Genomic DNA, 18,350 nt, shown 5'->3' on the forward strand with positions numbered 1-18,350 from the left:
ACGAATCAGAAGAAAGGAGTTCTTGAGATTGATACTCTGAATGCCATATTGGCTCAGAACAAAATATTGACTCAGCAAGTCAATAAGATTTCTCAAAGTCTGTCTGGAATGCAAGCTGCACCAGGTAGTACTAAGGATGCTTCATCTGAAGAAGAAGCTTATGATCCTGAGAACCCTTCAATGGAAGAGGTGAATTACATGGGAGAACCCTATGGAAACACCTATAATCCTTCATGGAGAAATCATCCAAATCTCTCATGGAAGGATCAACAGAGACCTCAACAAGGTTTCAACAATAATAATGGTGGAAGAAACAGGTTTAGCAATGGAAAGCCTTTTCCATCATCTTCTCAGCAACAGACAGAGAATTCTAAGCAGAGCCACTCTGACTTAGCAACCATGGTCTCTGATCTAATCAAAACCACTCAAAGTTTCATGACTGAAACAAGGTCATCCATTAGGAATTTGGAGGCACAAGTAGGACAACTGGGCAAGAAAATTACTGAACTCCCTCCTAGTACTCTTCCAAGCAATACAGAAGAGAATCCAAAAGGAGAATGCAAGGCCATTAACATGACCCACATGGCCGAACTTGGAGAGGAGGAAGAGGCAGTGATCGCCACTGAGGAAGACCTCAATGGATGTCCACTTACCTCCAATGAGTTCCCTAATGAGGAACCATGGGAATTTGAGGCTCACACTGAGACTATAGAGATTCCATTGGATTTACTTCTACCATTCATGAGCTCTGATGAGTATTCTTCCTCTGAAGAGGATGAAGATGTCACTGAAGAGCAAGTTGCCAAGTACCTTGGAGCAATCATGAAGCTAAATGACAAGTTATTTGGTAATGAGACTTGGGAGGATGAACCCTCTTTGCTCACCAAAGAACTAGATGACATATCTAGGCAGAAATTACCTCAAAAGAGACAGGACCCTGGGAGGCTCTCAATACCTTGTACCATAGGCACCATGACCTTTAAGAAGGCTCTGTGTGACTTAGGGTCAAGCATAAACCTCATGCCTCTCTCTGTAATGGAAAAGCTAGGGATCCTTGAGGTACAAGCTGCAAGAATCTAACTAGAGACGGCAAACAATTCAAGAAAACAAGCTTATGGACTTGTAGAGGATGTTTTGGTGAAGGTTGAAGACCATTACATCCCTGCTGATTTCATAGTCCTAGAGACTGGAAAGTGCATGGATGAATCCATCATCTTTGGCAGACCCTTCCTAGCCACAGCAAAGGCTGTGATTGATGTTGACAGAAGAAAATTGATCATTCAAGTGAATGAAGAATCTTTTGTGTTTAAAGCTCAAGGATATCCCTCTGTAACCATGGAGAGGAAGCATGAAGAGCTTCTCTCAAAACAGAATCAAACAGAGCCCCCACAGTCAAACTCTAAGTTTGGTGTTGGGAGGCCACAACCAACTTCTAAGTTTGCTGTTGAACCCCCACATTCAAACTCTAAGTTTGGTGTTGGGAGGTTCTAACATTGCTCTGACCATCTGTGAGGCTCCATGAGAGCCCACTGTCAAGCTACTGACATTAAAGAAGCGCTTGTTGGGAGGCAACCCAATGTTATATTTATCTATTTTACTTTGTTATTTTATGTTTTCTATAGGTTGATGATCATGGGAAGTCACAAAATCAATTGAAAAAGCAAAAACAGAATGAAAAACAGAAAGAAAAATAGCACACCCTGGAGGAAAACCTTGCTAGCGTTTAAACGCCAGTAAGGGCAGCAAATGGGTGTTTAACGCCCAGTCTGGCACCATTCTAGGCGTTTAACGCCAGAAAGGGGCACCAGACTGGCGTTAAATGCCAGGAAAGGGCAAGAAGCTGGCGTTAAACGCCAGAAATGGGCACCAGCCCAGCGTTTAACGCCATAATTGGCATAAAGAGCAATTTTGCTCGCCACTTAGTGCAGGGATGAATTATCCTTGACACCTCAGGATCTATGGACCCCAGAGGATCCCACCTACCCGACCACTCTCTCTCTTCTTCACCCATTCACCAATCACCTCAACACCTCTTCCCTAAAAACCCCTCACCTATCAAATCCCATCTTTCTCTTCACCACTCACATCCATCCTTCATAAAACCCCACCTACCTCACCATTCAAATTCAAACCACTTTCCCTCCCAAACCCACCCATTCATAACCGAACCATACACCCTCTCTCCACTCCTATATAAACCCATTTTCACCCCTTCATTTCCACACAAACTAAACACTACTTCTTCCCCCTTAGCCGAACCACAAAGCCACCTCCATCTCCTCTACTTCTTCTTCTTCTACTCTCTTCTTTCTTCTTTTGCTCGAGGACGAGCAAACCTTCTAAGTTTGGTGTCGTAAAAGCATTGCTTTTTGTTTTTTCATAACCATTTATGGCACCTAAGGCCGGAGAAACCTCTAGAAAGAGGAAAGGGAAGGTAAAAGCTTCCACCTCCGAATCATGGGAGATGGAGAGATTCATCTCAAGGGTGTATCAAGACCACTTCTATGAAGTTGTGGCCTTGAAGAAGGTGATCCCCGAGGTCCCTTTCAAACTCAAAAAGAGTGATGAACCCAAACCCAAAGAATTGGCTTACAATGGTTCGGGGGAAATGCTTAAATTTTAGTCTGGAAAATGTAAGGTTGGCATTCAACTTGCCCATGATGCAAGGAGATGAACACCCTTACACTAGAAGGGTCAACTTTGATCAAAGGTTGGACCAAGTCCTCACAGACATTTGTGAAGAGGGCGCCCAATGGAAGAGAGATTCAAGAGGGAAGCCGGTTCAACTAAGAAGGCATGACCTCAAGCCCGTGGCTAGGGAATGGTTGGAGTTCATCCAACGCTCAATCATTCCCACTAGCAATCGGTCCGAGGTTACTATAGACCGAGCTATCATAATTCATAGCATCATGATTGGAGAGGAAGTATAAGTTCATGAGGTTATAGCCCAAGAACTTTATAAGGTGGCGGACAAGTCCTCTACCTTGGCAAGGTTAGCCTTTCCTCATCTTATTTGTCACCTCTGTTATTCAGCTGGAATTGACATAGAGGGAGACATCCTCATTGATGAGGACAAGCCCATCACTAGGAAAAGGATGGAGCAAACAAGAGATCCCACTCATCATGAAATCCCTGAGATACCTCAAGGGATGCACTTTCCTCCACAAAACTATTGGGAGCAAATCAACACCTCCCTAGGAGAATTGAGTTCCAACATGGGACAACTAAGGGTGGAGCACCAAGAACATTCCATTCTCCTCCATGAAATTAAAGAAGATCAAAGAATCATGAGAGAAGAGCAACAAAGGCAAGGAAGAGACATTGAGGAGCTCAAGCACTCCATAAGATCTTCAAGAGGAAGAACAAGTCGCCATCACTAAGGTGGACCTGTTCTTTAATCTCCTTGTTCTTTATTTTCCTGTTTTTCGAAAAATCATACTTATGTTTATCTATGTTTGTGTCTTATGATCATTAGTGTCTTAGTGTCTATGCCTTAAAGTTATGAATGTCCTATGAATCCATCACCTTTCTTAAATGAAAAATGTTCTTAATTGAAAAAGAGAAGAATTGCATGAATTTTGAATTTTATAACAGATAATTATTTTGATGTGGTGGCAATACTTTGACTTCTGAATGTATGCTTGAACAGTGCATATGTCTTTTGAATTTGTTGTTCATGAATGTTGGCTCTTGAAAGAATGATAAAAAAGGAGACATGTTACTGAGTATCTGAAAAATCATAAAAATGATTCTTGAAGCAAGAAAAAGTAGTGAATACAAAAAAAAAACGAAAAAAAAGAAAAAAAAGAGAAAAAAAATATAATAATGAAGTTGTGATCCAAGGCAAAAAGAGTGTGCTTAAGAACCTTGGACACCTCTAATTGGGGACTCTAGCAAAGCTGAGTCACAATCTGAAAAGGTTCACCCAATTATGTGTCTGTGGCATGTATGTATCCGGTGGTAATACTGGAAGACAGAGTGCTTTGGGCCACGGCCAAGACTCATAAAGTAGCTGTGTTCAAGAAACATCAAACGTAACTAGGAGAATCAATAACACTATCTGGATTCTGAGTTCCTATAGAAGCCAATCATTCTGAATTTCAAAGGATAGAGTGAGATGCCAAAATTGTTCAGAGGCAAAAAGTTAAAAGCCCTGCTCATTTAATTAATACTGATCTTCATAGATGTTTTTGGAATTCATTGCATATTCTCTTCTTTTTATCTTATTTGATTTTCAGTTGCTTGGGGACAAGCAACAATTTAAGTTTGGTGTTGTGATGAGCGGATAATTTATACGCTTTTTGGCACTATTTTCAGTATCTTTTTAGTATGTTTTAGTTAGTTTTTATTATATTTTAATTAGTTTTTAGTTAAAATTCACTTTTCTGGACTTTACTATGAGTTTTTGTGTTTTTCTGTGATTTCAGGTAGTTTCTGGCTGAAATTGAGGGACCTGAGCAAAAATCTAATTCAGAGGCTGAAAAGGACTCCAGATGCTGTTGGATTATGACCTCCCTGCACTCGAAGTGGATTTTCTAGATCTACAGAAGCCCAATTGGCGCGCTCTTAATTGCGTTGGAATGTAGACATCTTGGGCTTTCCAGCAATGTATAATAGTCCATACGTTGTCCGAGATTTGATGGCCCAAACCGGCGTTCCAAATCAGCTCAAAACTGCCCGGCGTTAAACGCCGGAAATGGCACAAGAATGGGAGTTAAACGCCCAAACTGGCACAAAAGCTGGCGTTTAACTCCAAGAAAAGTCTCTACACGAAAATGCTTCAATGCTCAGCCCAAGCACACACCAAGTGGGCCCGAAAGTGAATTTTTATGTCATTTACTCATTTCTGTAAACCCTAGGCTACTAGTTCTCTACAAATAGGACCTTTTGCTATTGTATTTTCATCTTTGGATCTTTGATCATCTTGAGATCTTTGAATCTTTTGATCATGTCTTTGGGGGCTGGCCTCACGGCCATGCCTAGACCTTGTTCTTATGTATTTTCAACGGTGGAGTTTCTACACACCATAGATTAAGGTGTGGAGCTCTGCTGTACCTCGAGTATTAATGCAATTACTATTGTTCTTCTATTCAATTCAGCTTATTCTTGTTCTAAGATATTCATTCGCACCCAAGAACATGATGAATGTGATGATTATGTGACGCTCATCATCATTCTCACTTATGAACGCGTGCCTGACAACCACTTCCGTTCTACAAGCAAACAAGGCTTGAATGTTTATCTCTTGGATTCCTTAATCAGAATCTTCGTGGTATAAGCTAGAATTGATGGCGGCATTCAAGAGAATTCGGAAGGTCTAAACCTTGTCTATGGTATTCTGAGTAGGATTCAAGGATTGAATAACTGTGACGAGCTTCAAACTCCTGAAGGCTGGGCGTTAGTGACAGACGCAAAAGAATCACTGGATTCTATTCCAACCTGATTGAGAACCGACAGGTGATTAGCCGTGCTGTGACAGAGCGCGTTGATCATTTTCACTGAGAGGACGGGACTGTAGCCACTGACAACGGTGATGCCCAACATACAGCTTGCCATGTAAAGGAGTAAGAAGGATTGGAAGAAGACAGTAGGAAAGCAGAGAGACGGAAGGGACAAAGCATCTCCATACGCTTATCTGAAATTCTCACCAATGAATTACATAAGTATCTCTATCTTTATTTTATGCTTTATTCATTAATCATCCGTAACCATTTGAATTCGCGTGACTGAGATTTACAAGATGACCATAGCTTGCTTCATACCAACAATCTCCGTGGGATCGACCCTTACTCGCGTAAGGTTTATTACTTGGACGACCCAGTGCACTTGCTGGTTAGTTGTGCGAAGTTGTGAAATTATGTTTAGACCATGGTATTGAGCACCAAGTTTTTGGAGCCATTACCGGGGATTGTTTGAGTTGTGAAAAGTAGAGATCACAATTTCGTGCACCACCTCCTCACACTTAAAGGTTGGCACCATCCTCGGTGCACTCAAAGATGAGCAAGGGGGTACGGCGACTCTCCGAATTGCTACCTTCAGCTGGTAGATCAACCGGTTGCTGCGTGTTCTTTCTTCACTTCCATTTTTGCTTATAATGACTTATCCTGAAAGTAGAAGGCAGGAAGCATGCATTGTTGGAATGAGGTCGGAATCACTAGAAGTGAGTAAGTGAATTATTGTGACATTAAGGAAAATAGATGTGTGGATTCTAAATTGCGCGTGGTTTAGAACACACCCTAGCATAAAAAGCTACGCCACAAAAGAAGCATGCACTTCACTTATCCTAGTGTGCTTGAGATGCTCTAAACTTGTAGGTTAAGACAACCAAGCAAGCAATAAAGAGGCATGAAAGCATTCAAGCTAAAAACAAATGGATGCATATGATCAAGAAGCACAATGCATTAAGATAATTGCACATCATCCATCAAGAGATTGCCTAATCAAAGAATAGGACTCAAATCACATGGTGGCCAAATCATGCAATTCAAAAGATTTAGAAGCTTGAGGGCAATGTCATATGTACTTGGTATTCACAAAAGTTAAGCATGAAAAGTTTAAAACCAAGTAATGAATTGTAACCTCAACAAGAGTATCCAACAATGACAATCAACAACAATGATGTTAAACTAACATCTCATCAGTAATCATCAGCAATAAACAGTAAACAAGATTATTAATTCAACACTTAATATAAAAAAGAGAGAAAATTAAATGAAAATTAAACTAACTGAACAACTAATTAACTAACTAACTAATGGTTGATAGTGTTTGGTAGTGTTGGGTGATGGTGGAAGAAGGGAAGGAAAGGAAAAGAAAGAGGAAGAAGGAAAGAAATGGAATGAAGAAAAGAAAAGAAGATGATGAAGGAAGGCAATCCATGCGTACGCGTGCATGGCAAACCAGAGAGGCGACTGGTGCGCGAAATTGTGAACAATACTTTTCACAACTGTCATAATCCCCGGACATGAACCCCAAAAACTTGGTGTTCAATACCATGGCATTACACAACTTCGCACAACTAACCAGCAAGTGCACTGGGTCGTCCAAGTAATAAACCTTACGCGAGTAAGGGTCGATCCCACGGAGATTGTTAGTATGAAGCAAGCTATGGTCATCTTGTAAATCTTAGTCAGGCAAACTCAAATGGATATGGTGATGAACGCATAAAAACATAAAGATAAAGATAGAGGTACTTATGTAATTCATTGGTAGGAACTTCAGATAAGCGCATGAAGATGCCTTCCCTTCCGTCTCTCTGCTTTCCTACTGTCTTCATCCAATCCTTCTTACTCCTTTCCATGGCAAGCTTATGTAGGGTTTCACCGTTGTCAGTGGCTACCTCCCATCCTCTCAGTGAAAATGTTTCTATGCTCTGTCACAGCATGGCTAATCATCTGTCGGTTCTCGATCAGGCCGGAATAGAATCCAGCAATTCTTTTGCGTCTGTCACTAACGCCCCGCCTGCTAGAAGTTTGAAGCACGTCACAGTCATTCAATCATTGAATCCTACTCAGAATACCACAGACAAGGTTAGACCTTCCGGATTCTCTTGAATGCCGCCATCAGTTCTAGCCTATACCACGAAGACTCTGATCTCACGGAATGGTTGGCTCGGTTGTCAGGCGAGCACTCGGTTGTCAGGCGATCAACCATGCATCGTGCAATCAGGAATCCAAGAGATATTCACCCAATCGAAGGTAGAACGGAGGTGGTTGTCAGTCACACGTTCATAGGTGAGAATGATGATGAGTGTCACAGATCATCACATTCATCAAGTTGAAGAACAAGTGATATCTTAGAACAAGAACAAGCGGAATTGAATGGAAGAACAATAGTAATTGCATTAATACTCGAGGTACAGCAGAGCTCCACACCTTAATCTATGGTGTGTAGAAGCTCCACCGTTGAAAATACATAAGAACAAGGTCTAGACATGGCCGTGAGGCCAGCCTCCCAATGATCTAAGAACTAGATGTCCAAAGATGATCTAGAGATCTAAAGTGATCAAAAGATTAGAATACAATAGTAAAAGGTCCTACTTATAGAAAACTAGTAGCCTAAGGTTTACAGAAATGAGTAAATGACATAAAAATCCACTTCCGGGCCCACTTGGTGTGTGCTTGGGCTGAGCAATGAAGCATTTTCGTGTAGAGACTCTTCTTGGAGTTAAACGCCAGCTTTAGTGCCAGTTTGGGCGTTTAACTCCCATTTGGGTGCCAGTTCCGGCGTTTAACGCTGGAAATCTTGAAGGTGACTTTGAACGCCGGTTTGGGCCATCAAATCTTGAGCAAAGTATGGACTATCATATATTGCTGGAAAGCCCAGGATGTCTACTTTCCAACGCCGTTGAGAGCGCGCCGATTGGGCTTCTGTAGCTCCAGAAAATCCACTTCGAGTGCAGGGAGGTCAGAATCCAACAGCATCTGCAGTCCTTTTCAGTCTCTGAATCAGATTTTTGCTCAGGACCCTCAATTTCAGCCAGAAAATACCTGAAATCACAGAAAAATACACAAACTCATAGTAAAGTCCAGAAAAGTGAATTTTAGCTAAAAACTAATAAAAACATACTAAAAACTAACTAGATTATACTAAAAACATACTAAAAACAATGCCAAAAAGCGTACAAATTATCCGCTCATCACAACACCAAACTTAAATTGTTGCTTGTCCTCAAGCAACTGAAAATCAAATAAGATAAAAAGAAGAGAATATGCAATGAATTCCAAAAACATCTATGAAGATCAGTATTAATTAGATGAGCGGGGCTTTTAGCTTTTTGCCTCTGAATAGTTTTGGCATCTCACTCTATCCTTTGAAATTCAGAATGATTGGCTTCTTTAGGAACTTAGAATCCAGATAGTGTTATTGATTCTCCTAGTAAAGTATGATGATTCTTGAACATAGCTACTTATTGAGTCTTGGCTGTGGCCCAAAGCACTCTGTCTTCCAGTATTACCACCGGATACATACATGCCACAGACACATAATTGGGTGAACCTTTTCAGATTGTGACTCAGCTTTGCTAGAGTCCCCAACTAGAGGTGTCCAGGGTTCTTAAGCACACTCTTATTGCCTTGGATCACAACTTTATTTCTTTTATTTTTCTTTCTTTTTCTTTCTTTTTCTTTTCTCTCTTTTTTTCGAAATTTTCTCTCTTTTTCTTCTTTTTTTTTTCACTACTTTTTCTTGCTTCAAGAATCATTTTAATGATTTTTCAGATCCTCAGTAACATGTCTCCTTTTTCATCATTCTTTCAAGAGCCAACATTCATGAACCACAAATTCAAAAGACATATGCACTGTTTAAGCATACATTCAGAAGACAAAAATATTGCCACCACACCAAAATAATTAAACTGTTATAAAATTCAAAATTCATGCAATTCTTTCCTTTTCAATTTAAGCACGTTTTTATTCAAGAAAGGTGATGGATTCATAGGACATTCATAACTTTAAGGCATAGACACTAAGACACTAATGATTACAAGACACAAACATAGATAAACATAAGCACTAGATTTTCGAAAAACAGGAAAATAAAGAACAAGGAAGTTAAAGAACGGGTCCACCTTAGTGATGGCGGCTCTTTCTTCCTCTTGAAGATCCTATGGAGTGCTTGAGCTCCTCAATATCTCTTCCTTGTCTTTGTTGCTCCTCTCTCATGATTCTTTGATCTTCTCTAATTTCATGGAGGATGATGGAGTGTTCTTGATGCTCCACCCTTAGTTGTCCCATGTTGGAACTCAATTCTCCTAGGGAGGTGTTTAGTTACTCCCAATAGTTTTGTGGAGGAAAGTGCATCCCTTGAGGTAAATCTCTCCATCTCCCATGACTCGGAGGTGGAAGCTTTTGCCTTCCCTTTCCTCTTTCTAGAGGTTTCTCCGGCCTTGGATGCCATAAATGGTTATGGAAAAACAAAAAGCAATGCTTTTACCACACCAAACTTAAAAGGTTTGCTCGTCCTCGAGCAAAAGAAGAAAGAAGAGAGTAGAAGAAGAAGAAATGAGGGGAAAGGGAATGGCTTTTGTTTTCGGCCAAGAAGGGGAGAAGTGGTGTGTATGTTGTGTGAAAATGAAGGAGTGAAGAAGGGTATATATAGGAGAGGGGGAAGGGAGGGTTTGGCCATTTGAGGGTGGGTTTGGGTGGGAAAGTGGTTTGAATTTGAATGGTGAGGTAGGTGGGGTTTTATGAAGGATGGATGTGAGTGGTGAAGAGAAAGATGGGATTTGATAGGTGAAGGGTTTTTTGGGGAAGAGGTGTTGAGGTGATTGGTGAATGGGTGAAGAAGAGAGAGAGAGTGGTGGGGTAGGTGGGGATCCTGTGGGGTCCACAGATCCTGAGGTGTCAAGGAAAAGTCATCCCTGCACCAAATAGCAAACAAAATCTCGTTTTGTGCCAATTCTGGCGTTAAACGCCGGGCTGGTGCCCATTCTTGGCGTTTAACGCCAGCTTCTTGCCCTTTTCTGGCGTTTAACGCCAGTCTGGTGCCCCTTTCTGGCGTTAAACGCCCAGAATGGTGCCAGACTGGGCGTTAAACGCCCAACAGCTAGCCTCACTGGCGTTTAAACGCCAGTGGGTTCTTCCTCCAAGGTGTGCTGTTTTTCATTCTGTTTTTGCTTTTTTCATTGATTTTGTGACTTCTCATGATCATCAACCTACAAAAAAAAAGATAAAATAACAAAGGAAAATAGTTAATTATAAAACATTGGGTTGCCTCCCAACAAGCGCTTCTTTAATGTCATTAGCTTGACAGAGGACTCTCATGGAGCCTCAGGAATGCTCAGAGCTATGTTGGAACCTCCCAACACCAAACTTAGAGTTTGAATGTGGGGGTTCAACACCAAACTTAGAGTTTGGTTGTGGCCTCCCAACACCAAACTTAGAGTTTGACTGTGGGGGCTCTGTTTGGCTCTGTTTTGAGAGAAGCTCTTCATGCTTCCTCTCCATGATGACAGAGGGATATCCTTGAGCCTTAAACACCAAGGATTCTTCATTCACTTGAATGATCAACTCTCCTCTATCAACATCAATCACAGCCTTTGCTGTGGCTAGGAAGGGCCTGCCAAGGATGATGGACTCATCCATGCACTTCCCAGTCTCTAGGACTATGAAATTAGTAGGGATGTAATGGTCTTCAACTTTAACCAGAACATCCTCTACAAGTCCATGGGCTTGTTTTCTTGAATTGTCTGCCATCTCTAGTGAGATTTTTGCAGCTTGCACCTCAAAGATCCCTAGCTTCTCCATTACAGAGAGAGGCATGAGGTTTACACTTGACCCTAAGTCACACAAGGCCTTCTTGAAGGTCATGGGGCCTATGGTACAAGGTATTGAAAACTTCCCAGGATCCTGCCTCTTTTGAGGCAGTTTCTGCCTAGACAAGTCATCCAGTTCTTTGGTGAGCAGAGGAGGTTCATCCTCCCAAGTCTCATTTCCAAATAACTTGTCATTCAGCTTCATGATTGCTCCAAGGTATTTAGCAACTTGCTCTTCAGTGACATACTCATCCTCTTCAGAGGAAGAATACTCATCAGAGCTCATGAATGGCAGAAGTAAGTCCAATGGAATCTCTATGGTCTCAGTTTGAGCCTCAGATTCCCATGGTTCTTCATTGGGGAACTCATTGGAGGCCAGTGGACGCCCAGTGAGGCTTTCCTCAGTGGCGTTCACTGCCTTTTCTTCCTCCCAAAATTCGGCTATGTTGATGGCCTTGCACTCTCCTTTTGGATTTTCTTCTGTATTGCTTGGGAGAGTACTAGGAGGGAGTTCAGTAATTTTCTTGCTCAGCTGACCCACTTGTCCTTCCAAATTTCTAATGGAGGACTTTGTTTCAGTCATGAAACTTTGAGTGGTTTTGATCAGATCAGAGACCATGGTTGCTAAGTCAGAGTTATCCTGCTTAGGACTCTCTGTCTGTTGCTGAGAAGATGATGGAAAAGGCTTGCTATTGCTAAACCTGTTTCTTCCACCATTATTGTTATTGAAACCTTGTTGAGGTCTCTGTTGATCCTTCCATGAAAAATTTGGATGATTTCTCCATGAAGGATTATAGGTGTTTCCATAGGGTTCTCCCATGTAATTCACCTCTTCCATTGAAGGGTTCTTAGGATCATAGGCTTCTTCCTCAGATGATGCCTCCTTAGTACTGCTTGGTGCATTTTGCATTCCAGACAGACTTTGAGAAATCATATTGACTTGTTGAGTCAATATTTTATTCTGAGCCAATATAGCATTCAGAGTGTCAATCTCAAGAACTCCTTTCTTCTGACTAGTCCCATTGTTCACAGGATTTCTTTCAGAAGTGTACATGAATTGGTTATTTGCAACCATTTCAATCAGTTCTTGAGCTTCAGTAGGCGTCTTCTTCAGATGAAGAGATCCTCCTGCAGAGTTATCCAAAGACATCTTGGACAGTTCAGAGAGATCATCATAGAAAATACCTATGATGCTCCATTCAGAAAGCATATCAGAAGGACACTTTCTGATTAATTGTTTGTATCTTTCCCAAGCTTCATAGAGGGATTCTCCTTCCTTCTGTCTGAAGGTTTGGACTTCCACTCTAAGCTTACTCAATTTTTGAGGTGGAAAGAACTTTGCCAAGAAGGCATTGACTAGCTTTTCCCAAGAGTCCAGGCTTTCTTTAGGTTGAGAGTCCAACCATGTTCTAGCTCTGTCTCTTACAGCAAAAGGGAATAGCATAAGTCTGTAGACCTCAGGGTCAACCCCATTAGTCTTGACAGTGTCACAGATTTGCAAGAACTCAGCCAAAAACTGATGAGGATCTTCCAATGGAAGTCCATGGAACTTGCAATTCTGTTGCATTAGAGAAACTAATTGAGGCTTAAGCTCAAAGTTGTTTGCTCCAATGGCAGGGATAGAGATGCTTCTCCCATAGAAGTCGGGAGTAGGTGCAGTAAAGTCACCCAGCACCTTCCTTGCATTGTTGGCATTGTTGTTGTTTTCGGCTGCCATGAGTTCTTCTTCTTTGAAGAATTCGGTCAGGTCCTCTAAAGAGAGTTGTGCTTTGGCTTCTCTTAGCTTTCTCTTCAAGGTTCTTTCAGGTTCAGGATCAGCCTCAACAAGAATGCGTTTGTCTTTGCTCCTGCTCATATGAGAGAGAAGAGAACAAGAAAATGTGGAATCCTCTATGTCAAAGTATAGAGATTCCTTGAAGTGTCAGAGGAAAAGAAGAGTAGAAGACAGAAGTAGAAAATTCGAACTTATCAAAGAGGATGGAGTTCGAATTTTGCATTAAGGAATAGTGTTAGTCCATAAATAGAAGGATGTGAGAAGGAGGGAAGTGATTTTCGAAAATTAAGTGAAAAATTTTGAAAACATTTTTGAAAAACACTACTTGATTTTCGAAAATGAAAGTGGAAAAGAAATCAAGTGATTTTTGAAAAAAATTTTGAAATTAGAAATCAAAAAGATTTGATTGAAAACTATTTTGAAAAAAAAGATGTGGTTAAGAAGATATGATTAGTTTTAAAAAGATGTGATTGAGAAGATATGATTTGAAAAACATTTAAAAAGATTTGATTTTGAAAATTAGAAACTTGGCTAACAAGAAAAGATATGATTCAAACATTAAACCTTTCTCAACAGAAAAGGCAACATACTTGAAATGTTGAATCAAATCATCAATTGATAGCAAGTATCTTTGAAAAAGAAAAGAAATTGATGTTGAAAAAGATTTGATTGAAAAATTGATTTGAAAAAGATTTGATTTTAAAAAGATTTTGAAAACCTTAAAAAAAATTGATTTGAAAACAAAATCTTCCCCCTTGTGCCATCCTGGCGTTAAACGCCCAGAATGGTGCACATTCTGGCGTTTAACGCCCAAAACTATACCTTTTGGGCGTTAAATGCCCAACCAGGTACCCTGGCTGGTGTTTAAACGCCAGTCTGTCCTTCTTCACTGGGCGTTTTGAATGCCCAGCTTTTCTGTGTAATTCCTCTGCTGTATGTTCTGAATCTTCAATTCTCTGTATTATTGACTTGAGAAGACACAAATTAAAAAAATATTTTTGGATTTTTAATAATAAGGAAAAATCAAAATGCAACAAGAATCAAATAATAATGCATGCAAGACACCAAACTTAGCAGTTTGTATACTACTGACACTAATGAGAATGCATATGAGACACACAAAACACTCAAGTCAATAGAATTCAAAGATCAGAGCACGAAAATCATCAAGAATTACTTGAAGATCCTTAAGACACATGAATGGATGCATGCAATTGACACCAAACTTAAGATGAGACACTAGACTCAAACAAGAAATTTTTGGATTTTTTGATTTTTTTGTGTTTTTCGAAAATTAAGTGGAAAAAGATATCAAAATTCTTAATGAGAATTCCAGGATCATGCAATGTTAGTCTAAAGCTTCAGTCTAAAGGAATTAGACATGGTCAGCCAAGCTTCAGCAGAACATTGCATTCAAGAGCTAAATTGATGAAGATCAATCAGCTTTGGTGATGATAAGAACATCACCTTGAAACACTAGAATTCATTCTTCAATGTCCTTGCAAGCTCTACTCCCTTGTGTTCTTCCTTGATTACTTCCACCTCTTTACAAACTTCTTCAAATTCAATCCTTTGCTTATCAATTTCATCTAGCTCTTCTCCATTACTCAAATCATAAATGGGAGGATGAGAGAAATCTACCTTCACATTGCTTTCTAATTCACCGGGAGAAGGTTCTTCAAGTTCAAAGAATTCATCACCAAGAAAGTTTGATGCATGATCTTCATCACTAAGGAAACTCAATTCTTGCTTCATTCCTTCCAAGTCTTCATTCAAAAATTGCTTTGGAGGATGTGCACTTCCTCCTCAATATCAAATTCAATCTCCTTGGAGGGGTTTTCTATAACTCTAGGTTCCCATGGAGGTTTCGCATCTCCTAAATCCTCAACCACTTCTTCCTCTTCTTCAATGATCATAGGCTTCTCCAATTGTTCTAACACAACATCACATTCCTCCTTATCCACCGGAGTTTCCAATCTCCCCTTCATGCCATCCTCTTGAATTGATTCTCCACATGTGACCATGGGAGTGATGCATGTGAAAATTGTCTCTCAACAAATTTCCTTCGGCAAGTGTATCGAATTTGTCATCAAGTAAAAACTCACAATAGAGTGAGGTCGAATCCCACAGGGATTGATTGATCAAGCAACTTTAATTAGAAGATTGTTCTAGTTGAGCGAATTCAGAATTTGGATTGAGAGTTGCAGAAAATAAAATGGCGGGAATGTAAACGACGGAAAAGTAAATGCTAGAATTTAAAGAATTGGAAGTAAATGACTGAAATTAAATTGCTAAATTGTAAATGGGAATGGCGTGTTTGCTCATGAAAATAAACGCAGAAATTAAAAAGAATGGGTGATATCAGAATTGGGGAGTTCATTGGGCACAGGAGATGTTGCAATTCTCCGGATCAAGTTCATTTTCATCTCTTCCTCAATCAATGCACTCATTGATCTCCTTGGCAATCTTAATTGATTGAATTACAATTTCTTGCAATTCAATCTCTCAAATCTTGATCAATAGCCAATTCCTTGGCTAATTGCTCATGAGAAGAGATGAAGTGTGGTCACTGATTATACCACATGCATTTCCCAAATCAAGTTTTGAGAGGATTATAGTCACATATCCATCCAAACCCAATTTGGTCCAGCATGAGAAAGCATTTCTAACTTTATCTCTTCATTCCTCTTTCAAGGTTCAGAAGGGATCCAAGTTTGAATAGTTTCTTTTCCAAGATAACTACCTAATGGGATGAAGATCGAAAGCTTTCAAGTAAAATCAAGAGAAAAGATTGAAGAAGAATGAAGAAAACTAGTATTGATCCATCAAATTACAACAGAGCTCCCTACCCAATGAAATGGGTTTAGTTGTTCATAGCTCTAAAAAATGAAAACAAAGATGGAGAATACATTCTGAACTAGAAGAGCAGAGAAAGTAAAAAAATAGTGAGTAATGCTTTTCCTTTCAAAACTCTTTCCAACTCACCTCTAAATAATTCAAAGCTACTCCTATATATACTACTCTTCTATTCTTCTAGTTGATTCTTCAAGTCTTGGGCCTTTGGATCTTCAGTTTGGAGCAGTTCTCTTCTTTACTTGGGCTAGGTTTTACTTGCAGAGAGAAAGTATGAAGTGGGCAGAGACTTTAGCTAGGGATGTTAGAGATGTTAACATTCAGTGAGAAAATGGGTTCGAAAACGTTAGTGTCATTCAACTTTTTCACTAACGTTTCTTACCCAAGTAAAGGCTACGTTAACCTCAACGTTAGTGGCACAAACGTTGCCACTAACGTTGCCTCTTTGTCCTTTGCACACGTTATTGGGACTCAACTTTCCCAATAACGTTGAGAGCCTCCCCCTTTCCCACGTTAGAGTCCACGTTAACTTAGTTAACGTGGCTCTTTTAACGTAGGCATGCCAATCTTCGAGAACGTTAGTGACACTCAACATTGTCACTAACGTTCCAATATGCCCTTATTTTACGTTAGAGTCCACGTTAACTAGGTTAACGTGGCGTCTAACGTGGCCTTGCAAACCATTTCCAACGTTAGTGACAATGTTGAGTGTCACTAACGTTGGCTCATCTTTCACTCATCGCCGTTAGCTTCCACGTTAACTAAGTTAACGTAGAAGTTAACGTGGCTCCTTGGGGTTTTGTGGTTGCTTCCAACGTTAGTGACAATGTTGGGTGTCACTAACGTTGTCGACCATTCTTGCTTCTCACGTTAGCTCCCACGTTAACCAAGTTAACGTGGAAGTTAACGTGGTACATTGCACCTTAGGCCAACGTTAGTGAAAATGTTGAATGTCACTAACGTTGGCTTCCTTCCCCTTGTTAACGTTAGAGGCCACGTTAACCAAGTTAACGTGGGCTCTAACATGGCCACTTATGATCATTGGCCAACGTTAGTGATAATGTTAAGTGTCACTAACGTTGGCTCAAAGTCCTTTCTTCACGTTAGAGCTCACGTTAACTTAGTTAACGTGACTCTTAACGTGGGCAATGATGGCTTCGAGAGCGTTATTGGCAATCACTTTTCTCATTAACTTTGCAGGTTACCTCCCATTCCATGTTAGTGGCCACGTTAATTAGATTAACGTGACTGCTAAGTGGTTCTTCCTTGCTTCCTTTGGTCCTGAAATCAAGCAATAGAGTGCATCAAAGTTCTAGTCCAAGTCATGGGTAATGCAACATACAATTTGTCACTAAATTCATGCAAAATCCTCATGAAATCATGTAAAATGCACAATGTATGCTTGAATCAAGGTGTAAGTGAATATCTACCCAAAACTAGCTTATTTCCTAAGGAAATGCATGAAACTACCCTAAAAACAGTAAAGAAAAGGTCAGTGAAACTGGCCAAGATGCCCTGGCATCACAACACCAAACTTAAAGCTTGCTTGTCCCTAAGCAAGTACTGGAACAAGAGAATGATGAATGAAATACCAAGAGGAATGAGTCATTCTTGTGGAGGTCATATTACTGATTTTATGGTGGTTTCATGCATAGCAACTTAGGTTCATTCCATTACTGGCTTTCAGACCTTTATCATTTTCTAAAACACTGGCTTTGCTTACATACCATGAGACTTTTATTGATCCTTTTATTGTCATTTCAGGGCTTATTTGTGTTCTTCAGGCTAGGTGCTCTGTAAGGGGGCAACTCTTTAAGATAAGCTTTCAGCCAACACTCCCGAACTAGTTGGTTCAAGGTGCTAGGTTTTGAGACACCCCTAAGGACTTACTCCCTCAAGTCTCTCCCCCATACATACACACCACAGGCATCTGGTTCATTTATTTTCCTTCTTGAGACCTTGGTCTCCAGCACCTCTTTGGGTTACTAAATGCTCTGTAGTGAGGGTTACTCTTGATAGTGGACTTTCAGCTGATAATCCCGGGTTAGTTAACCCAAGTTACCAAGTGATAAGGCACCCCTAAGAGCTTATTCATCCAAGTAAATCCCTCACACAGGAGCACCACAGACACATGCTTCAAGATTAAAAACCATTGGTGCCTAGCCTTATTGCTTACTCTTTTTCTTTTGTTTTTCACTTTCATTGTTCTTTCCCTTTCTCTTATTAGGATCTTCTTACTTAGCTGGTCTCATGGGCTGTGTTCAAAGCATAGTATTTAGGACAGATAGTTGTCTTCCCACCTTATGGTTGAACCAACTTAGCTAACTTATGATCACACCAAAGATTCAGAAAATTACTCCATATTATGAACTCCTCTCTGGTCTTTTTAAAACACAATCATTCTCATTTTCATTTGATTCAAAAGGACAAGCATACAATAAGTAATAGTATGATGCAGTAACACTTAAA

The 18,350-nt window shown here is 40.2% G+C and overlaps 1 non-coding gene across 1 annotated transcript; it reads left to right on the forward strand.

Moving 5' to 3' along the window:
- Positions 1 to 12,458: 12,458 nt before the first annotated feature.
- Positions 12,459 to 12,566, forward strand: LOC112804873 (small nucleolar RNA R71). The gene has a single exon (XR_003203491.1). It is a non-coding gene; the product is annotated as a small nucleolar RNA R71 (small nucleolar RNA).
- The last annotated feature ends 5,784 nt before the right edge of the window (positions 12,567 to 18,350 follow it).

The sequence above is a fragment of the Arachis hypogaea genome, chromosome 5, assembly GCF_003086295.3.
Source record: "Arachis hypogaea cultivar Tifrunner chromosome 5, arahy.Tifrunner.gnm2.J5K5, whole genome shotgun sequence".
NCBI classification, from domain to species: domain Eukaryota; kingdom Viridiplantae; phylum Streptophyta; class Magnoliopsida; order Fabales; family Fabaceae; genus Arachis; species Arachis hypogaea.